The sequence below is a fragment of the Tachyglossus aculeatus genome, chromosome 3, assembly GCF_015852505.1.
Source record: "Tachyglossus aculeatus isolate mTacAcu1 chromosome 3, mTacAcu1.pri, whole genome shotgun sequence".
Lineage (NCBI taxonomy): Eukaryota > Metazoa > Chordata > Mammalia > Monotremata > Tachyglossidae > Tachyglossus > Tachyglossus aculeatus.
The window spans coordinates 108,338,425-108,360,255 of record NC_052068.1 but is presented as its reverse complement, the minus strand read 5'-3'; the positions used below and the strand labels follow the sequence as shown (position 1 = coordinate 108,360,255).

General features: G+C 41.0%; 1 pseudogene; it reads right to left on the bottom strand.

Moving 5' to 3' along the window:
* Window positions 1-2,681: 2,681 nt before the first annotated feature.
* Window positions 2,682-17,315, bottom strand: LOC119925390 (annotated as a pseudogene).
* Between the last annotated feature and the right edge of the window lie 4,516 nt (window positions 17,316-21,831).

Below are 21,831 nucleotides of genomic sequence, written 5' to 3'. Positions count from 1 at the left end.
TAGCTATTTGTGGAAAGCCAAAAAGTAAATATCCAGAGACTGGGAACATTAATCACATCACAGACAGAAATGCCACAGCTAAAAATAAGGTACTAGGATGATCCCCAAATCAGAAATCATAGAATCTAAGATAAAATTATGTATCTTGATCGGTATCACTTTATCATGTCTGTTTCCTCATTTGCTAAAAAATTAATCAATGAATAAATTTATCTCCCCATCTAGACTGCAAGCTCCCTGTGGTCAGAGAACATTTCTACCAATTCTAATGTTTTGTACTCTCCCAAATGCTTAGTACAGTGTTCTGAACACAGTAAGAGCTCAATAAATGTGATTGATTGATTGATTGGTTGAGTGCCTACCGTACACTAAATATTATACAAAGTGCTTGGGAGAATATTGTTCAAGAATACAGGATCTCTGCCTCCAAGAGATTGCAATCTAGAAGAGGACACAGACACTAATAGACACAGATAGAAAGAAGAGTATAAAAAGTGTGCATAAGTCCCATAGGGGGCTGTGAGTATTTACATTATAAAGTGCTGTGGAAGTTCTTAAGTGTCATGTTGGAGAATATCAAGTAAGAAGATCAGAAGTCAACCAGGGAAGGCCTCCCAGATTTGATTTCATAAAGGGCTTCGAGGATAGGAAGATGGGTAAACTAACTGAATAGCAGGGGAAAGTGTTCAAGCAGGGGGGTAGGCAAGAGCAGTAGTTATGTGGCAAGAAATATGAGACCAGTGCACTGATAATAGGTTACTTGGAGAGGATCAAAGAGTGCCAACTGGAGTGAAATGGGAGGAGAGAGTGGATAACTGGATTGATTGATTAATAAGTAGGAGGGAGTGAGCTGATGAAATGCTTTAAGGCTAAAATACCCACAAACATTAAAAAGGAATGCTTATCCAGTGAAAATAATTTGATTTAATTTACTTTACTATCTGTACACCCAGGTAAGGAAGCCAGGTTAAACAAAAGAGTCATTAGCTTGTAAATGTGGGTGCCTATCTACAGAGTTGCCATATAGGCACGTCTAGGAGGCAGGCGACCATGGTTACTCCCATTTTACAGGGTAGAACCAGGTTCAAAAATATAAAGCAATGTTCCTACCCACTAAGAGCTTAAAGTCTGCTGATATTTATCTACCTATATGTCCCAAGCATCGGGGCATTGCCTGGAGAAGACATTGGGAAGGAGAAATATAATAATTTGAGCCCAGAGAACGGGGACTTAAACCACAAAGAATCATCCCACAGCACACTCAGTAAGTCCTACCTAATGTTCCTGTTTGCCCTTTGTATCAGTCCAAGCTTAACGGGGGCTAATTCATCCCAGTTTTTCAGGTGGAGAAATTAAAGTACAGAAGTTGAGTCGCTTGGAAAACTCGGAAGTCAGGTTGAACTAAAGTCATAGCTTAGATCTCTAGTCTCCTCTGACTACATTTGACTTCCTCCAAAAGAAGGGCTGGAATCCTACTTTCCAATTGGCTTAAAGAGATTCCCAGAGGTACATGCTATTCTGTTCCCTGCCGGGGTTAAAGTTCAAAGAGACTCTTGTTATTGGAAAAAACAGACACTAAGCATGAGCATTCACACTGTTACCATATGACCTCTAGACTGTGACTGAAGATCCTGTCTTTGGTCAAATTTTGCACTTTAAATTAGACCAAACACCAGAAGAGGGAAGAGAACAGCAGATTCTTTAATGAAAATGGAGAGGAGGTTTCCATCTTAATTTTATAACCAACACTGGGACTCTGACATCAGCCCTGGGCACTCTCTGGAGCTAAATTTCTTGAGCTTTTTCTGTGTGGGATTTAGGGTTAAACCTTAAATATTTGATGGCCTCAAAAATCTCCAGTGGCTACCAATCAATCTGCGTATCAAGGCTCTCCAACACCTCGCCCCCTCCTACCTCACCTCCCTTCTCTCCTTCTACAGCCCAGCCCGTACCCTCTGCTCCTCTGCCACTAATCTCCTCACCATGCCTCGTTTTTGCCTGTCCCGCCGTTGACCCCCGGCCCACATCATGCCCCTGGCCTGGAATGCCCTCCCTCCACACATCCGCCAAGCTAGCTCTCTTCCTCCCTTCAAGGCCCTACTGAAAGCTCACCTCCTTCAGGAGGCCTTCCCAGACTGAGCCCCCTCCTTCCTCTCCCCCTCGTCCCCCTCTCCATCCCCCCATCTAACCTCCTTCCCTTCCCCGCAGCACCTGTATATATGTATATATGTTTGTATATATTTATTACTCTATTTATTTATTTATTTTACTTGTACATATCTATTCTATTCATTTCATTTTGTTAATATGTTTGGTTTTGTTCTCTGTCTCCCCCTTCTAGACTGTGAGCCCACTCTTGGGTAGGGACTGTCTCTATATGTTGCCAGCTTGTACTTCCCAAGCGCTTAGTACAGTGCTCTGCACACAGTAAGTGCTCAATAAATATGATTGATTGATTGATTGATTGAAATCTTCAATCAATCATTTTACCAGTGTAAAAAGAATATTAAATTTGAGTTATCAAATTTTTGCCAATATCAACATTGACCCAAATAGTAACATTCAATAAACTCTTGGGCCACCTTATGTATTTTAGAAAAGTGAGTAAATTTCAAAGGCAAAGATGCATTCATCTTATCAAAAGAAATTCCACACCTCTCATGAGTTTGTCCCTAAGACTGTCACTGTAAGGTAGTTTGAAAGCTAAGGTCGTAGGTCACCAGGTAACCTTCATTACAGACATAAAGATTGTGGTCTTGGGGGTTGTAGTTGATACCTGTCAGTTTTTCTAACATTTTATCCATAAGTATACTCATTCTTCCCTCTTGCCCAGTGTTTGTCATAGGTATAAAAAATTTCATCTTGTCTGGTGTTGACTGCACGACTAGCATACAGCACCCCACATACAATGAAGGCATAGGAAACGGATGGCTTATACTGCTTACTTTGCCAGGTGTTCAGTACCTCAAGTGTGGTGTCATTGAGTTTACTAATCACAATATTACCAGTGCTGGCTTCAGTGGCGTAAATCACCCACAATCCACTTTCGTCTACTGCAAGGTCTTTATCTTCCCAACTGGCACCAGCATAGGAAAAACGGTTGTTATAGGCAGCATCTGGGAGAGTCTTCCGGACAACCACGGCGTTGGTGGTCAAGTTAACCTTGGTGATATCCCTTGAACTGTAATAGTGGATATAAATGGAATTCTTGTACACTGCTGCGCCGCTGCCTTCTCCATAGGTGATTCGGTTATCTCGGGGGTTTTTAAACAACAATAAATCATCGTTGGAGTTGTGAAGCCTGTAATACTCCAAGTACCTCGCATTCGTGTTCAAAGGGGCAATCCAATAGAGAGTTTTCTCTGGAGTAAGTGGAGAGTAAGCTTTGCCCCAGGCACCGTACTTGTAGGAAACACCTTTCCAGTTCAACTGAATTATTGAAGGTTTGCTGATGTTTACCAGGCCACTATGATTACAGCTACCTGTAAGTAAGGGAAAAATAAGGAAAGCATTTTCAAAATGTGCCAATGTTATAAGGTTCCAAGAAGCAATATGAACCACAGAAGTGTTTTCCAGAAGCAAAGGTATTAATAACAATGATGATCTAGGGCAGCATTATTTGGAGACCTGGGATCAAGTTCTGGTTCTGCCAGGCTTATGTGAGTGAAATCTGCCCAAGTCCTTCACACTGTGTTGTATCCCTGCCTGCCTACTCTCTCATTGTACTCTGGGTCCCAGTGGGAACTGGACTGTCCAGGATGAGAGGAGAGAGTGCCAGTAGCAGAAGCAGTAGGGCTTACTGGAAAGGAGTTGGGAGTCAGAGGTCATGGGTTCTAATCCCAACTCCACAGTTTGTCAGCTGTGTGACTTTGGGCAAGTCACTCAACTTCTCTGAACCTCAGTTACCTCATCTGTAAAATGGAGATTAAGACTCTGAGCCCCATGTGGGACAACTTGATTACCCTGTATCTACCCCAGAGCTTAGAAAAGTGCTTGGCACATAGTAAGTGATTAACAAATACCATCATCATCATCATCATCATCATCAGTAGCACCAAGCAAGCCATTAGCACTATAATTTCTGTGCAGGTTCTTAGTTCCAAAGTCTCAGCACCAAGCCTCACCCTATTATTCTAATGGGAGATGCTGTCATACAAACTGTGGTTCTCAATTATTGACACTTCAGAGACCAGCAAAGCCTCTTTGAGAAATATCGGTATTGTCTGCTTTGCTAAGAGACGATGAAACTGATCTATTTGCTCATTTGCTGCCTTTCAATATCCGCTGAGCCTTATTGATAATGTAAAGGGACTGTTTTCAATGTTAAAGTTTACTAGAATATTTTGTTTTGTTTTAGTTCACTGTTTGAACTCACTATTACTCTGCTCTTCCCTTCCAGTCTTGCAACTGCCACAGTCGATCTATTGCCAAATCCAGTCAGGTCTTCCTACACAACAACTCTCAGATCCCTCACTTTCAGTCAACCCAAACAACTACTACCCTGGTAGAAGCCCCGGTCATAATCACAGTTAGACTATTGTATTGACCTCCTCGTTGTTCTTCCTGCCTTCAGCCTCTTCCCCCTCAATTGCTGTATTAATCATCTTATTGAAGCAACTTTCAACCACACGTCTCTCCACTCATCAAACTCTCCACTGGCTCCCTGAGTCCTTCTACATCTAACACAAACTCACAATTGACATCAAGGCTCTCTACTAATTCACCCCCATCTTATCTCTCTGCTCTCTATGCCCGCTATTCTCCAATTCACTGTTTTTGTCCTTCCAAGCCAAGTGTCTAGCCAGACTTCACATTCTGCCATCATTTCCATTGGTATTTTACTGATTTGAGAGCTAGAACTCATTCCAGGACCCACCAAATCTTAGGTTTCCAAAAAAGAGTATGGTGAGTGCTCCTCATAGCATGTGTTTTCCCAAGGTAGAACATGACATGAAATCTTTAGGGAACATTCTTCCAACAACACGTGCCTGTCTGATTAGAACTAGATGAGATGTTGGATGAAATGGTTTTGCTCTTCTATATGGCATCAGTCAATTGTGGTTATTATAACATGAGTTTCCCTCAATCGACAACCCTGAAGAACATGACCCCTGTGTTATAGGAGAGCTGACTGTATAATTATATACAAAATCATTATGCTCTGCCCCATGAAATGCTCAACCTAGTCTGTCTAAATAACAGAAAAGCAGATTACCCATATGATATAAAAGTCCATTTACTTGAAACCGTCTGAAAGATTGAGGCCAAAGTGAATTTAGGGACGTAATATATAGGTGTAGACTTGGTGGAATTCAGGTCGATTTCCAGAAAATCTGTAGGGAAGAGCCAATATACTGGAGAAGGACCATAGTCTATGCGCATTAGTACTACAGTGTGACTTGGGTTATGCATGTGACCTTTAAATTTCTGTTCACAATTGAATCTCTTCCACTTAGAGACCATGACCTTCAGCAAGTGGAATTCAGCCATTATCCCTATAACTACATAGCCCATTTACTAACCATTTTCTATCCAAGACCTATTTCAGTCTTTCTCTTAGTACATAGTAGAGGAAATCTAATTAGCAAAACATTTGTGATCTTCATCACATGAAGCAAACTGGAAAGGGAGAAAGTGCTGCCCTAGTCACACTGTACATTAGCTGTAAGTACATGAGAAGCAGCACGGCTTAGTGGAAAGAGCACAGGCTTGGGAGTCAGAGGTAGTGGGTTCTAATCTCAAGTCCACCACTTGTCAGCTGTGTGACTTTTGGCAAGTCACTTTACTTCTCTGGGCCTAAATTCCCTCATCTGTAAAATGGGGATTAAGACTGTGAGCCCCCCATGGGACAACCTGAGCACCTTGTAATCTCTCCAGTGCTTAGAACAGTGCTTTGCACATAGTAAGCGCTTAATAAATGCCATCGTTATTATTATTATTATTATTATTATTATTATTATTATTATTCTCTGTGCCTCAGTTTCCTCATCAGTAAAATGGGGATTAAGACTGTGAGCCCCAAGTGGGACAACCTGAAAACCTTGTATCTATCCTAGCACTCAGAACAGTGCTTTGCACATAGTAAGTGCTTAACAAATACCATCATTATTATCCCAAAGTGTACTTTCCAAGCACTTAGTACAGTGCTCTGCACACAGTAAGCACTCAATAAGTATGACTGAATGAATGAACTGTACTTTGCAGCTTGAAGATCATGATTCAATCCATCAATAAATCAATCAGTAGTATTTATTCAGCACGTACTGTGTGCAAATCATTGTACTAAATTTTCCAGAGAGTACAAATAGAGGCACAAAACACAATCCCTTCTCACCTGATTAACAATCTAACTGGGAAGATAGACACAAAATAATTTGCAGATAGGCAGGAAAAGAGAAAAGGAAAGATGGGTAGATGCATGAAGAAAAGAGAAGCCAAGAGCAAAGACCCAAACACTTCATCCATTCATTCATCCACGAGCATTATCTTCTTGAAATGCTCTCCCTACTCTAAATCTGTAAATAACACAAAAATAATTTGCCTTCTCTAAAAATCCCATTTACTTGAAATAGCCTGAAAGATTGAGACCAAAGTTAATTTGGGAACATAATATGCAAGTGTAGTTGCAAATGGTGAACCCTAGCCCTCCAGACTGTAAGATCATTTTGGACTGGGAATGTACCTGTTAATTGCTATATTGTACTCTCCCAAGCACTTGGTACAGTGAGTGCTTTGTACACAGTAAGCACTCAATAAATGTGACTGAATGAATGAATGAAAGAATGAAGGTCTTCACCCAGAAAATCCCTGGCCAGAACACTGGACTAGGCTATTGGTAAAAGACAATAAAAGTAAAAGGCAGTGGCCCTGCCCTGGGAAATCTTACCATCTAATGGGTTTGTTACAAGGAGCCGAGCACAGCCTAAAAATAATTGCTCTGGTGCTTGATCATTTATATTAAGATGAAACTATTACCAAGGGTCTTCCCTTCATTTTTTAAATTTCTGCTCTTTTAGCCCTAGGATTAAATACACAGCTATTAATGTTGCTTTCAAATTTTCGATTGTGTAATAAAACCTTCCGACCACTGCCACAGGTAAAGAGGATTGAAATTTCTCTGAACCCAACCTCAAATAATTTTGCATATGATTAAACTACAGAATCCTGGGTTTCTCTCAATAATTCATTGACTGGTTCAAGAATAAAAAACAAAAGTGTGTTCAGCAAAGAGACAGACTTCACAAAAAAGGTATAAATTATTATTTTTTCTCTAAAAGTGATCTCTCAGATGAATGCTTGTTTGCTTTTGTTTATGAAACATTGCATGAATTATTAAAATAAAGTTAGTCAGTGTTCAGTTTAATAGCAAAACTATTTGGGGTTCTATGTGATTTAAACTTGATTTTCCTTTTGAAATCACTTCGAAGATTTTTATTTATGCTTTACTCTTTAGTAGCAAGTTAGTTATCTTTCCTGCCAGTTCAAAGGAGTCTCAGTTGTTTTCTTAATCTAACCCTGCACTGGCTTCTTATTTGAACCTTGGAGAGAATTTTCCAAAAAAAAAAAGAGAAGATTGCTGTGTCATTTCTTGAGTTGTAATGCACGTGACTTGAACAAACATTATTATGAGGTTTCAGGTCAAAGACTGTCCTCTTCCCCTCAGCAGTACAATCATGCAATGAGACGAAATGCCTATTGAAAATCAATTCAACCATATTCTGACATCTTATAATATATGGTATTTAATGAGTGCTTACCATATGTAGTGCACTGTACTAAACACTTTGGAGAGAACAATGCAATAAACTTAGTAGACATAATCCCTTCCAACAAGTAATTTACAGTCAATTACAGATAGGGGAAATAGCAGAGTATAAGGCAATAGTAGAGTATAAGGCAAGGCCCTATGTTAGCTAATGCACTGTGTAACTTGCCATCATTTTCCCTTAACCACCATCTCTCTCCTTGGTGGTACCTTTGCTCCATTTCCTTTTCCAAATCCCTTTCCCTACACCTCTACCAGGACCTCCTGGAGCAAATAATAATAACAATAAGAATTAGAATATTTGTTAGGAACTTACTGTGTGCCAAGCACCATATTAAGTGCTGGGGTAAATTCAAGATAATCAAGTCAGAGACCGTCCTTGTCCCACATAGGGCTCAGAGTCTAAGTAGGAGAGAATTCTCACTTTACAGATGAGGAAACTAGGTACAGAGAAGTTGAGTAATCTGTCCAGGGTCACACAGCACAGTCAAGATGAGAATGCAGGTTCTCTGACTCCTACGCATGTGCTTTTTCCACTAGGCTATGCTGTTGCTGGCATTTTGATGTTCTTCATTTTCATCTTCCAATTTCCCCATCTCATTGCAAACTCCTTGAGGGCAGGGTATGTGCTTCTATCTTATATTGGATATTCTCCAACAATCTAGTACAATGCTTGGCACACAGAAGGGGCTCAGTCATTGCAGGAAAGATGTTGGTGTTGCCTGGAAATCATCCCAACTGTGTGACCAAACACTGCCACACAGAACAGTCAGGGTTTGCTTTAAAATAACAGTGGTAAAAAAGCCACCTGCTAGACTTCAACACAAATAGAAAATGTGTACTTCCTTTTTTTATTTTTCTGGAACACACTGCCCTATCTACATAACACAACCCAAAATGTACTTGGTCAGCACTTGGCAAATACCCCAATTATTGTTATTATTACCAGCACTTAGAACAGTGTTTTGCACATAGTATGCAGTTAACAAATGCTATTATTATTATTATTATTATTATTATTATGATACCTAGATCAGATGAAGAGCTGGAAGAAGGTAGTAGGGGAATAAAACTGCAGAAAACACCAAAGTGCCTTTTTACCCACATGATTTTTTTAAATCAATAAAGGCAGGGGACTACTAAATGGATTGGAGTGCAAAGTCTTTCCACCCAAGCACGTTCTTAATCATCGATGTTCTCTTTATCTGTGCATCATGCAGATGACACTTCCCCACTTGGCAAGATCCTCGGATGCCCCATTTAATGGTGCTGTACAGAAACACCACCCTGACTGTGAAGGCTGTTGTTTTGCAAAGATCCACTTCGGCAGGCTTGAGTAAAAAAACCACATGAGAATGTTAAACCCGATTTTACCACAACTTCATTTTCCAGACCAGGCAGATCACTGAATCTAGGTTCTTACCTCTGGGCCAGTGGGGAATTAAGCAGTAAATGACCATTCAAAGAGGTTATGAGGATCAGGCAATTAAATTGGTATAAAGTGCTAGGAAAAGGCTAAAGGGAGTCCAATTCTCAAGTATATGAACATCCAGGAAAATGTACTGAGTAACTGAGAATGTAGTGCAGAGCAATCAGGATACATTGGCCTCTAAATTCTAGATCAGCCAACCCAGCTCCGTTCAGGCTGACTATAGCCAAGCATGACAGTGTCTGCTCTTGATCTATTACTATTAAATACATCTTAAATCCCACACAAAGAATGTCTAGTTGGTTGATTTGGAAAATTTGATGAAATGAGGCAGATTATTTTGTTTGAAGTTCTAAGAAACGAAATATAAATTTAGAATGGAGACAATGTAAATTTGCAGAATTAACAAATGACACTCTGCTATTTAAAAATATGTTTACTGAATTGCAACTCTAAACAGGCAGTCAAAATAGTAATCAGCCACCGATTTAAAAACAGTCTGACCCAAACTCTGTTTCTTTGGCCATTTCTAGAATGGCCAGTCATCCAGGATAGATGTTTAAAGTCCTGCAATAGTGAAAAACCGTGAACTCTCAACAGAGTTTTGTTTTTTTTTTTGGCTTTCTGGAGGTGCTTCAAGTACTCTCAAGTCTACATTATCAACCAAGCCAAGCAAAAATAGAGAGGGAGAAATTGATTTAAAAACATGACAAAAAGTCACTTTAATATAAATCTCATAAATATAATATTAACTCAAGCTGGAGAAGGACCAAGTGGTTTGCCAAGAATTCAGGTACACCCAAGGTTGTTGGGAAAGTGAAAATAAAACTTGGTCCAATTTGTTTGAGGAAATCTGGATCCAATTTGTTTAAGCAACTGACCTAGGATTAGGGTGGTATTCAAAGCCCAGGAGTGCTTTACTAGGAAATTTTTTAAAACTGCTCATTTCATTTTACCCCTACTTTCAAGTAAAACTTTCTCTGTCCCATCTCTGGGTTTTCGGTCTCCACTGAGCAATAATAATTTTTGGTTAAGAAAAATCATTGGTACAGTAAAAACTAGGGTAAAAGTTTCTGGGGAGGAGAGAGCAAGCTTTTCTATTTTCAGAAATCAAACATGGACTTATTCTTCACTATGCATATGCTGAATCAACACACACAGAGAACCTGACGACACATAAAGCAAAAATGCCCCAAAATACAAATATTTCTTAGTGCAAAAATGTTTGCAATTCTTCTGACTTCCTGGGGATCATTCCCTGCTAGAGTAGCCAGGGTTGGCATCCCAAAAATCTGGACTCCAAGATGCATATGATGTCAAGTGGTTAAAACGGCCCCAAGCATGACATGACAACATAATGTGGCTGAGATTTCTGCCAAAATATGCCCAATTGGAGTCAAATTAGCCCAAATCTAGAACATTTCCCTGAGATTCCCTGACTTCCCAATTGTTCCAGGTCCCAACCAGGTCCATCGAAACTTGGATGCCACATTATTCGTTCATTCATTCGCATTTATTGAGTGCTTGCTGTGTGCAGAGCACTGTACTAATCGCTTGGGAAGTACAAGTTGGTGACATATAGAGACAGTCCCTATCCAACAGTAGGCTCACAGTCTAGAAGGGGGAGACAGACAACAAAACAAAACATATTAACAAAATAGAATAAATGTGTACAAATAAAATAAATAAATTGAGTAATAAATACGTACAAACATACATACATATATACAGGTGCTGTGGGGAAGGGAAGGAGGTAAGGTAAGGAGGATGGGGAGGGGAAGGAGGGGGAGAGGAAGGAGGTGGCTAAGTCTAGGAAGGCCTCTTGGAGGAGGTGAGCTCTCAGAAAATTGAACTCATCAACAGGAGCTGAGATCAAGGGAGACGAAGTACTGATACTTAAGATAACTAAGATAATTAAGATGGCCTTGGTACTCCACTCTCACTGTGCGAATGATTCAGGTTTTGTAGCTGCTAGGAATGGAAAGTGCCAGTCAAACACATTTCTGGCAACTGAGTCCTAGGAACTGGGTTTGATTCCCAGAACTTCCACTGACCCAGAGTGTGGATTTTGCCATGTCCTTTCACTTTTTGTTGCCAAGTCTTTGAGCCTATGTTCTTTCCAACTCAGTCATGCTTCCTGGAGCAACAGCTGCTGTCATGCGCCCTGACCTACCCCTGATATTCCTGGGTAACCCCTACTACCATGGGAATTAATGACATTTTTTCCAAAAGACAAATACCATAAAAGTTTTTTCCAACTTCTGTCCCTTAGCTCTATCCCCATCTGAGAGATATTCTCAAGAAAGGTGCTTGGGTCAGTGCAGTATGCAGAGACTCAAGAAGCCTTGCGCTTAAATGTCTGCTTGGGAATGGATGGACTTCTCTCTGCAACTGGGAACAGTCCAGCAAATTTTCACATCAGCCATCAGCAAAGCAAATTTATCCCAGGTCTCTAGTTCACTTGGTCAGACCCCAGTGGTACATAAAAATCAGTTCATTTTATCTTTGCTTTTGTGATTTCTGTAAATAATTGAAATCTATGAATTTCCCCCTTTTCCTCACTTCTTTCAAGCTAATCCAAATGAAAAATAAGGAAACAGCATGTCCTGGTGGAAAAAGCATGGTCCTGGAAGTCAGAGGACCTGAATTCAAATACCAGTTCCAGAAAGTATCTGCTGTGTTACCTTGGGCAAATCACGTAACATTTCTGTGTCTCAGTTTCCTCATCTGAAAAATGGGGATTCTTTCTCCCTCTTAATTACAATGTGAGCTCCAAGTGGCACCTGATTTCTTGTCTCTACCCCAGTACTCAATACAGTGCCTGGCACATAATAAGTGCTTAACAAATACCACAATAAAAAAAATAATAACTATCATTATTACCATCATAAATAAAAGAATGCTTAACTGGTGGAAAATTTTGAACTAGGTCATTTTACTTATTAGATTCTTCACATTACTTCAGTCTGTTCTTTAGAGCTGCAATTTTCTGACTAATTGTAAGGATATTGTTTTTGTCTAGGGACTCCAGATCCTGCACCAGCAGAGTCATATTCTTGATCTAGGGAAATAAAAACTCAGAGTGACTTTATGGTATGGAGCAATTTCTTTCATAGACATTCTAGAGCTGAATTTATCATTTAGTGAAACACTGCCATAGAACACACCAGGGGTTTTTGAAGCTGTTTCACTTGGAAGAATAAATTATATGGATCATCTTGAAGAACTGTCAAATTGCAGGCAGCTGTGTGTGTGACCCCAAAAAAATGGCAGAAAAAGTGAACAGTTTTAATAGCATATTATATATTCTTTCTATCATCCATAAATGCCCATTAGAGCTTACTTTTAATAATAATTTCCTAATAAACTCTTGTATACTAATTCTATATTGTATACATGTTACTAATGAATGCTACTTTTTTAGAAACTCTTTATAAATTAGTTCCAGGAGTAACTTTTTTTATTAAGATAAATGATGAGAACATTGCACATTGTAGCACTGCTCATCTGAAGACCCTAATAGCTTTGAAAATTAAATTGTAAAGCAATCCTGCTGAGGAGTAAGATAGGTAGACATTCTAAGACATGCTAGGGCTAAGGGACATCTGCAGAGTCATAATTAAAAACGGGCACAGAGCCAGAGATTCTGAGGCACAAATTTCAAGTAAATGTTTCCAAGTAACCTCAAAACTGGGAGCTCACATTAGTCAGGTTCCTGAATGTCTACCCTTGTTCAGTCTTGGAAAGACCAAACAAATGTTGGGCATTTCTACCCCACTTGACCAATAGGAAGATATGTTGCTCTTTATTTTTTTTCTTTGATGATACTTGTTAAGCAAGCACTTACAATGTATTAGGCACTGTCCTAAGTGCTGGAATCCATACGAGGTAATCAGGTCGAACACAGCGCTGTCCCACATGGGATTCACAGAGTGTTGGAAGGAAGAGGATTTAAGTGCCATTTTGCAGATGAGGTTTCTGAGGCCCAAAGAAGCTAAGTGGCTTGCCCGAAGTCACAGTAGAGAAGAAACGTGGCCTAGTGAATGGCACATGGGCCTGGAAGTCATTAGGACCTGGGTTCTAATCCCAACTCCACCACTTTCCTGTTGTGTGACTTTAGGCAAGTCTCTTAATTTCTTTGTGTCTCAGTTACCTAATTTGTAAAATGGGGATTAAGACAGTGAGCCTCAAGTGGGACATGGACTGTGTCCAACCTAATTATAATGTATCTATCTCAGCACTTCATTCAGTGCCTCACACATAGTAAGTGCTTAACAAATACCATTAATAACTTAAAAAGTGGTGGATCTGGGATTAGAAACAAAGTTCTCTGTCTTTCAGGCCTCTGATTCCTGGATGTTACTAAATCCACTAGGTCACATTTGTTGTTCATTCAATATTTCAGCCCCAGGCCAAAATTCAAAGACTAGGCTCAAACATAACCCTCATTAGGGTCATTTGTAGTTGAGAACAGGCTTTTATTTAATAAAATGTCTCTGTGTGTGAGTGTGTGAGTGTGTTTGTGTGTATGCTCGTGTGTGTGGACGTGGGAGACAATAAAGCATATGTAGTGGACAGCAACACACATATAATCACAGGGGAAGACATTGTAGGCCAATCCCAGATCACAGCTGAAGGCAACAGGCTTGGAAACCATACAGTGCTGGGCAGAGCAGAGCCGAATCAAGAGTGCATACAAGATCTGGTCCCCAAACTGTTTTAAAGAGTTCCCTTTGTAAATTGAAAGTGATCACAATTGTTGTAGTGCTATAAAAATCTTCAGGCACAGTGGGAAAGAAGTAGCATTTGAGAAGGAGTAAAGAAGCAGCGTGGCTCTGTGGAAAGAGCACGGGTTTGGGAGTCAGAAGTTGTGGGTTCTAATCCCGGATCCACTACTTATCAGCTGTGTGGCTTTGGGTAAGTCATTTAACTTCTCTTTGCCTCAGTTACCTCATCTGTGAAATGGGGATTAAGACTGTGAGCCCCACATGGGACAATGTGATTACCTTGTATCTCCCTCAGTGCTTAGAACCGTGCTTGGCATATAGTAATTTTTAAGCAGTTAGTATAGTGCTCTGCACACAGTAAGTGCTCAATAAATATGATTGAAGTAAGTTGCATTTCTCATTTCAGGAGCCAGGAGCTGAAGCCAGACTGGCTAATGCCTTACCTATATTTCCAGTTGATCAATAATTACACTGCTGCCAACAAAAGTGGTTCTCATCTGGGTGACCAGTCTCTGCATCTCCTTGACTTCCAGCTTGAGTAACTCAAAGTCCAGGTCATTGTAAGAAATGCTGGTCTTCTCCATGGTCTCAACTCTGATTGTTATGTTTAGGAGCCTTTGTTCATACCTCTCAGTGACTACAGAATACTTTTTTTATCTGAAAGAGTTAAGTTCAAGTCAATTCATCACATCATATTACAATCGAAGAAAAACCATTTCCAGAAAGATACTGTATAGTCAGAGAGTGTGGTGTCAGGGTTCAGACCGCAATGAAGGTCTACAGACCTGTAGTACTGCACAAGCCTCTCTACAGTTTTCAGATGCAGATCCACCACAAACACCATATCCAGCTAGAGCAGTGACTTGGTGTCACTTACATCCCACCCTCGGCATCAGGGAGACAAAACAGCAACACCAACATCAAAGTCTTGAAATGAAATCAGTCTGCTGGAACTGAAGCTTTGTTCAGCCCGGTCAAGCTTTGCAGGTTAGGACATATGAGGAAAGGGCTTTTTCTAAAAGTCTCCTTGGATCCTGCCCCTTCCTTCCCCAACATACCACTGCTGTTTTTCAGTCTTTTCACATCTTGATGTCCTTTATCTACCCATCAATTGAATAGAAGGAGCTCCACATTTTTGTCATACAACTCCAGCATGAACTAAAAGCATCTGTGATCCATCAGAAAAGCTACTTGAATTTACAGTGGCCTAAATTGGAAATAGCATTTATTGCCACTTCAGAGTTCACAGATGTGTCAAAGGGCTTTGCAGACCCCTTGTCCATGGCAAACAAATGGATAGAAGCTTCTGAAAAGGTCTCTTCCTGCTGACCGTGGTCAGGATCTCATTCAAGTTGAGAAAGATAATTTTCACTTCTGTTGTTTCTTTGGAGCATAGAATGAGGTTTGTGCCTTTGGGTGCTAATTATAGTATAAGACACCAACTCAACAAACAATACATATGGGCAAACATGTATAATACAGCATCTATAATTGAATGCACCCACATTTATTCTAAAAGCTGATTCTCACAATCAGAGCTCCAAATTACACATTTGGTGTAATTTGGTATATATACATTTGGTATATATTTGGTATATATTTGAATATCTGATCCAAAAATTCCCTCAGTGCATTTAATGACTGGAACCCATAAAAGGACATTCCTATAAGCAGAGTCAGTCAGAGGTTCTTTCTGTGACTGATCTTTTAAAGAAATGTCACGGATTTAATTTAAGGATTTAATTAGCCAAACTCTAATGCTTATTTAAAAACAACTGTGGTTTAATTTTTTTGGGTTGTTTGTTTTTGGTTTAGGTTATACTTCAGTGAAAATAACACTAATATCACAGTGCAGAAGCCACTCCCCAGTTGAACTGTGTTCAATCTGATTACAGTGTACCTATCTCAATGTTTAGTACAGTGTTTGGTATATAGTAAGAATGTTCACAGATACCACAATTATTATGAATCCAATGCCAAGCTTGGTTTTTGAATCCTCTATCAGAGGGAGTCCAATATGTATGACACTGAAGTCACAATTCTGCCCTAAATCGTTATACTGAATCCAGGCATGCAAATTGGTTCTTACTCACAGGCTGCTGAACTGAAAGAAATTAGGCTACAGGCAAAGAGGAATTTTAATAAAAATGGAAAATATAGTCCATAGCAGTGCTTCTGTATTCCTTCAGATTCCTGTTGCTCACCACTTTTAGAATAGCAAATGCCTTCCAGAAGGAAAGTTTCAGAGAGAGAGAGGGCACACTGGGAGCAAAATAAAGCTGCAGAGGAACTGCTTAAGAGTGGCTTATATGCACCTAATTAGAGACTATACATACATGTTATTTTGCTATTTAGCAAAGCACAGCATGATTGACTGGTTTAGAAATTTCCACTGTCACTATAAACATTAGAACGCTAGGAATCTGAGCCAGGGCTGGTGATATATTTGTAGGCTGACATTTGTTGTTCCTGCTTGCAAGGCTGCCACCTAATCCAAAGATCTAAAACCAAATCTCTATGCAAGATGACCAAATTTTATTCAACCTGAAACCACACAGAATTAGTTTTCAAACCTCCCCTGGAATTCTTTCCCTCTAGTAATTTAAAGCTGTTTGCTGTGAAGTAAGTAAATCAGAAATCTCATTTGCTAAGGGAAATTGAATGTGTCTGGAGACCATTTAGGTGGCATCTGAATCATGCCACTTATCAACTGTGTGTATTGTGCCTGTCCTTACCATAGGATGAAAAGCTTGGATAACATTGCTTTGGAATCAAACTTTGAATCCCTGGAAACTTTAGAAACTATGGGAACTTTGTCCTATACCTCCTGGGGTGACATTGTTTACTGTGGGCAGTTCTCTGTGGGCAGGGGGTGTGTCTACTAAATCTTTTGTATTTTCCCAAGCATTCAGTAAAGTGATCTGCACACAGTAAGTACTCAATAAATACCACAGATGATGATGATGATGATGATGATGGTACCCCAGCAGACAATAGCATACTTTGAAAGATATCTGGCTGAGGTGCAGGATGCAATCTGAGGACCAGGATATCTCTAAACACCCTCCTCAACAGAAGACACTGCTATGTCCCTGTCAGCTTCAGGCACCACTGTTGAGCAGACTACTCCTTTCTACTCCTTTCTCCCACAAGAACCACTGAGGTCTTTGCCAAACAACTAACGGAATAATAAAAGGAATTTTGGAGTCAGTGAAGGAGCAAGAGAGTGGGTGGGAAAGGAGATGAACATACCTATGACCTTTCTCCCTTTACTTCGAGTCCCAGAATTGGTCACAAGCGAAGAACCTCCCTCACCAGCACCACAACAAGCAATTCCAGAGCGGAAATCTTGGCAGGTTTCAACCACCCCACAGAAAATATCAGAGACAGGCATTAGTGGGTGAAGTCAGATTTCTCTTCTGCCAGCTACCATGGACAATTTAGGGCCACTAACACCATCCCCGCACCCTGACTGAATCTCCTGAGACTCAAAAGCAAAGGTTTTGCAGCCCATAGGTGTAGAGGCTTTCTATTTCCACTGTTCTCTGCAGATAGGGTGCTCTACCAGTCTCAACTGTGGGAGGGAGAGTCAAGCAGAGGCATTTCCATTCCTGGCTTGGGAACTGCCTAGTGCCCTGTGGACTCCTGGCCCATGTCCTACCTCTAGCCTGGAATGCCCTCTCTCCTCACAACCACCGCCTCCAGTGGCTACCAGTCAATCTGTGCATCAGGCAGAAACTCCTCACCCCCGGCTTCAAGGCTCTCCATCACCTCGCCCCCTCCTACCTCACCTCCCTTCTCTCCTTCTGCAACCCAGCCCGCACCCTCTGCTCCTCTGCTGCTAATCTCCTCACTGTGCCTCGTTCTCGCCTGTCCAGCTGTCGAACCCCGGACCACATCATCCCCCTGGCCTGGAATGCCCTCCCTCTGCCCATCTGTCAAGCTAGCGCTCTTCCTCCCATCAAGGCCCTACTGAGAGCTCACCTCCTCCAGGAGGCCTTCCCAGACTGAGCCCCCTCCTTCCTCTCCCCCTCCTCCCCCTCTCCATCCCCCATCTTACCTCCTTCCCTTCTCCACAGCACCTGTATATATGTTTGTACATATTTATTACTCTATTTATTTATTTATTTTACTTGTACATATGTATTCTATTTATTTTATTTTGTTAATATGTTTGGTTTTGTTCTCTGTCTCCCCCCTTCTACACTGTTAGCCCACTGCTGAGTAAGGACTGTCTCTATATGTTGCCAACTTGTACTTCCCAAACGCTTAGTACACTGCTCTGCACACAGTAAGCACTCAATAAATGCGATTGATTGATTGATTGATTGATCTGCCAAACTAGCTCTCTTCCCCCCTTCAAATTACTACTGAAAGCTCACCTCCTCCAAGAGGCCTTCCCAGACTGAGCCCCACTTTTCCTCTGCTCCTCCTCCCCTCCCTGTCACCCTTACTCCCTCCCTCTGCTCTACCCCCTCCCCACACTACAGCACATGTGTACATTTGTACTTATTTATTATTCTATTTATTTTATTAATGATATGTATATATCTATAATTATCTTTATCTATTTTGATGCTACTGATGCCTGTCTACTTGCTTTGTTTGGTTGTCTGTCTCCCCCGATCTAAACTGTGAGCCCATTGTTGGGTAGGGATTGTCTCTGTTGCCCGAATTGTGCTTTCAAAGCACTTAGTACAGTGCTCTGCACAAAGTAAGCACTCAATAAATATGATTGAAAGAATGAATAGTGAGTTAAAGGCAATCTGTTACAAGTCAAAACTCACCTGTGCTGGGCAGCAGTGGCACAGGCACACAGTAAGTGCTCAGTAAATATGATTTAATGAATGAAGGAATGACTACAATATACTGCTTGGAAGGAGGCAGTGGTAAGCCAGTTCTGTATTTTTACCAAGAAAACTCTATGGATATATTACCAGAAAGATTGCAGATGGAGATGGGGCGTTCTAGGACAGATGTGCGCATAGCATTGCTGTGGGTCTGAGATGATTCAATGGCATAAGACAAGAAAATTGTGTTGAGGACTGTAATGTTTCTGGTTTGGCTACTGCAGCAGGCAAAGAAAGTATCAGTCCTGCAAATCTTTCACCAGCTCCAAAATCCTTTGCAACATATTTAATGTATTTACATATGTGATATACGCACATACATATATATGTATTTGCATATTTTTATATATATATATATATATATATATATATACATGTGGGGATATAATTCCTTTCTGCCTTTTCTGTGAGCCTCCTACTGGGACAGGGAATGTGATCAACTGGTTATTTAATAATTGTGGTATTTGTTAAGTGCTTATTATGTGCCAAGCATTAGGGTAGATACAAGGTAATCAGGTTGTCCCACTTGGGGCTCATCGTCTTAATCCCCATTTTACGGATGAGGTGACTGAGGCCCAGGGAAGTTAAGTGACTTGCCAAAGGTCACACAACAGAAAAGAGGCAGACCTGGGATTAGAACCCGCATCCTCTGACTCCCAGACTCATGCTACTCCCACTAGGCCATGTTTATTTGTTTCTTCCCCAGCGTTTAGTACTGTGCTTGCCACAGAGTAAGCACTTCATAAAGAGTACTATCAATATTAATCTTACTATTAGTAGTAGTAGCAGTAGTAATATATTCCTACACATAAATCCTTCAAAGGGCTTTGCAGTCAGTACTAGGTGCATGGGTTTTATATTTCAGGTGCCTGCTACAACAGCAAAGTGAGGTAGACACCAATTATCAACACTACAAGAAGAGTGTGTGTGTGTGTGTGTGTGTGTGTGTGTGTGTGTGTGTGTGTGTGTGTGTGTGTGAGGTTTACTGTTCTGCTGCCCCAGGTGACTGATTTGTCTTGACACTCAACAGTGAGATTCTATTGTGGCTCAGTCGGAACTTTTTCAAGTTCCCACTGCTGCCCCTCCTATCGAAAAGTTTCCCTACCTGTTTTATGACCCAGCCAGTTACAAAGCAAGCAGATGGTTCCAGCCCGTACAAAACAACAGCATATTAAAACTCCCATTTTCACAGATATATCAAGTTACCAATTTACCCTCAAGCAGTATGTAGATTAAAAAGGCCCTTCGTATTTTTTCCAGCAAGTGAGTACATGTAAATAATTAGCTTTCATTATTTCACAGAAAGTGATTTTAACCAAAAAAAGTCTTTACCTACATTTCTCCTCCACTTTTTTTCTGTTTTTACACACAACTTCTTATCTGCTCTTGATTATGCTAGGAAAAGGTTATCAACATTAATAGATGGAATTTATAATTTAGTGCTGTGCTTTTTGGGCTGATTAGTTCAAGGACATTTTATTTCTTAAGAAGCTTTGCTCCTGGAGCAGTCAAACATATTTTCCTGGATACCTCATTTAAACTCTGAATATTTACCTAACAACTCAGGTTGAAAGCGGGGCCTCATCCATACAATAATTTCATTGGGGAGGATATACATTTGAAATTGAGGTAGTTGGCCCAAATGTATATTTGGTTTGATAATGTATCTCCGATTCTGCCATAAAACCCCTAGATGATTGTAATTTAAAAGGAAATGGATTAAATCAGAATACAAAATTCAATTATCTCTTTTACCTGAATTCTTTATTGGAGACTTTTCCCATTGATTTTAAGTCTGCTAAGAGAGTGAGGACTGTAGGTGGGAGATATCTAAATATGGACTGTGTCAAGCTTTCCCTGGGCAGTCTTTTTCCTTGTATTCTTCAGTATTCCCTCCCTTTTCCTCCTCCAGCCAGCTGAAGGGAATCCGACATCCTGATTTAGATGAGACAGTCTGAAATTTGAGAGGTCTGTCTGTCCTCCCATTTCAGGTTCTTTGAGCCTAACTCTATCCTAAAAAGCTCTCAGGAAAATAAAAAAACTGGTCTGAGATGCACCTGCATCTTTGCCATATTGGAGGGAGAAGGGGGCTGGAAGGGAGATGGGGGAAGATACCACTTGTCACCAAACCAGCCTTGGTCTGCGGGTCCAGGACTGGATTTCACCTCTGCACTGGGGAGAGACCAGAACCAGAGTCACCAAGTGGGAATACCAGATGAGGCAAAAGTAGATGAACCACACAAGGACTTCTCCTCATCTCCACTGCCTCTCTCCTCAACTCTACCCTCTGCATCTCTCAATCAATCAATCAATCGTATTTATTGAGCGCTTACTGTGTTCAGAGCACTGTACTAAGCGCTTGGAAAGTACAAGTTGGCAACATATAGAGACAGTCCCTACCCAACAGTGGGCTCACAGCCTAGAAGGGGGAGACAGGGAACAAAACCAAACATATTAACAAAATAAAATAAATAGAATAGATATGTACAAGTAAAATAAATAAATAGAGTAATAAATATGTACAAACATATATACGTATATACAGGTGCTGTGGGGAAGGGAGGGAGGTAAGATGGGGGGATGGAGAGGGGGGTGAGGTGCAGAGGAAGGAGGGGGCTCAGTCTGGGAAGGCCTCCTGGAGGAGGTGAGCTCTCAGTAGGGCCTTGATGGGAGGAAGAGAGCTAGCTTCTTGGATGTGGGGAGGGAGGGAGGGGATTCCAGACCAGGTGGATGACGTGGGCCGGGGGTCGACGGCTGGACAGGCAAGAATGAGGCACGGTGAGGAGATTAGCAGCAGAGGAGCAGAGGGTGCGGGCTGGGCTGTAGAAGGAGAGAAGGGAGGTGAGGTAGGAGGGGGCGAGGTGATGGAGAGCCTTGAAGCCGAGGGTGAGGAGTTTCTGCCTGATGCACAGATTGATTGGTAGCCACTGGAGATTTTTGAGGAGGGGAGTAACACTCCCAGAGCGTTTCTGGACAAAGACAATCCGGGCAGCAGCATGAAGTATGTATTGAAGTGGGGAAAGACACGAGGATGGGAGATCAGAGAGAGGGGCTGATGCA